The sequence below is a fragment of the Penaeus monodon genome, chromosome 37 (genome assembly GCF_015228065.2).
Source record: "Penaeus monodon isolate SGIC_2016 chromosome 37, NSTDA_Pmon_1, whole genome shotgun sequence".
Taxonomy (NCBI): domain Eukaryota; kingdom Metazoa; phylum Arthropoda; class Malacostraca; order Decapoda; family Penaeidae; genus Penaeus; species Penaeus monodon.
The window spans coordinates 29095644-29098143 of NC_051422.1; positions in this window are offsets into that span (position 1 = coordinate 29095644).

The following is a 2500-nucleotide window of genomic DNA, read 5'->3' on the forward strand; positions in this document are numbered from 1 at the left end:
AAAACCACGAAAGAATTTCAAATCAAAAAAAAAAACTAACAAAGGCAAATTTCCGAAGGATTATTTTATTCATGTTTATGAGGAAAATACTTGGTCGAGTATCTCAGTGATCCATACTGTAAACGAGCTATTAGCCTAATCAACAACACACACACACACACACACAAAAACACAGAGACACACCACACCCGCACACAAAACACGCACACACACACAACACCCACACACAACACACCACACACACACACACACACACACACCACCACACACACACACACACAACAACACACACAAACACACACAAACACACACACACACACACACAACACACACAACACATATATATATATAATATATATATTATATAATATATTTTTATATATATATATATATATATATATATATATAAAGTTTTATCATTATTTATAAAAACGGTTGCTATTCACCCAGCCCACACGTACCTACAAATTGTTGTATCTGCGGCGAAGTTCTCTCACAATTTCCTTGGGCAAGTCATTCAGTTCTTTCCTCCGTGAATCTTGAATTCACGAAAAAAGGTTGGAATAGATGATGGACACTCTTAGGGGGAAAATTATGCTGTATCTTATTACTTTTTCCTGTTTTTTCAATGTGGCTACATTATCATAGGTCGCAAAGAAATTTATATTTCCTTGTGCATCATCCTTCACTTATCATTTTTACTATATCAAAAATGTGATTTTCACTAAGCCGGTCATTTATCATTATAATTTTTCGCTATCCGTGGTTCTCACTCTCCTCCGCACCCCCGTCGTTTGTTCCCTCCTTCCCTCAGCCCCCCACCCCCCCATGCTCTTCCTCCCCTTTCTCCCCTTCCTTTTTTCTCCCGCCTTGGGTTCGCCACTTATTTTTTTTCTCCTCACTATGTTCCAGTGAAAATATATTTCACTTGATAATTTTGATTCTTTCGTTGACAGTATTTTTCAGAGTAAAAAAAAACCCACATGATTGTATCAAGGTAATTTGTTCTGCCTTTCTGAAATTATAAAAAAAGAAAGGAAGAACGTGAACGCGGAAATAAAGTACTGTACTTTGTAAATTTTTTTTTCAGATGAATTGCTTGTTGTTGAAATATGATCACAAGTATCGGTAAATAAAAAAAATCTTTCTTACTAAACAAAAACAAAAATTACAGGAAGTAGTTGAAAAATTCCCTCGCAAAGACTTTTAACTGCGTTTGTTATTTTTACATTTACTTTTTTGCAACAAAGAAGAAGAAAGAGAGCCTCGATTGTATTTTTAGCAAACGTTAGACGATTTCTCATCTTGATTAAGAGACAGATTTCATCGTTTCGCTTTTCTTTAAGTCTTGCCCCTTGAATATAAAACTTGATGCAACATTACGGGCAATATTTCTATGGAGAACAAACTAGATGGTACACACACACAACATATCTATCTATCTATCTATCTATCTATCTATCTATCTATCTGTCTATCATATAAATATATATTATATATTTATATATTATATAAATATATATATATTTATAAAATAATAAATTTATATATATATTATATATTATATTATATATAATATAATTATATATATATTTTAAAATTTATATATACAGTATAATATATATATATTATATATATATTATATATTTTATATTATATATATAGTACATAATGAATTATTTTCCATTATATATAAAATTAAATAATAAAAATTAATATTATATAATTATATATATATATAAATATAATATATATAAAAATAAATATAAAAAAATATGTACCTTTTGTGGGTTTTTTAACTCTCCCCCCCCCCCCGCCATCCCCTACCCCCCCCCCCCTTTCCTTGCCCCGATCCTCCTTTTCATCCCCCTTATTCGCACCCTCTTCCTTTCCCCCTCGTTTTTTTCCCTTCCTCTATTTCCACTGTTTTTCCTCTTCTATCGTTTTCCCCTTGTTTCCTTTATGTCTATCCCTATATATCCTGGTAATTTTTCTTTTTATCTCCGTTTGTCTCATATTTTTTAGTTAAAACAGCTCCAAGATATGAACTCTTCACTTTTTCCACGTCATTCCATTGTTGTAACTGTTCCCCATTCCCAAAAACGCCAAAATTTGCCCAAAACTCTGGAAAGACAGAAGCATTACCTTAGGCAAAGCGAGGTTATTAAAACTCATTATTTTCCAATTCCCCTCAAGGGTTTTGAGTGGGGGGTTGAATAATAGAAAAGAAAAAGATCAAATTTTTGAATGTGGGTTCCCCAGACGAGTACTGCGTATTGCGGACGAGAAGAAGCGAATGTAAAGTGCTGAAAAAATAAATTGAAAAGACCGCTTTTGGACTCTTAAAACAAGGGGAAATTAAAGTTTTTTGGTCTTTAAATGAAAGAAAAAGTTTGAGAAAAACTTGTGACGGGATGGTGATGGGAAACAGAAAGAGGCAAACCGAAGAAAAGACTGAGCGACAATATCAAAGATATTTGGGGCTGTCGATGGTAAAGCG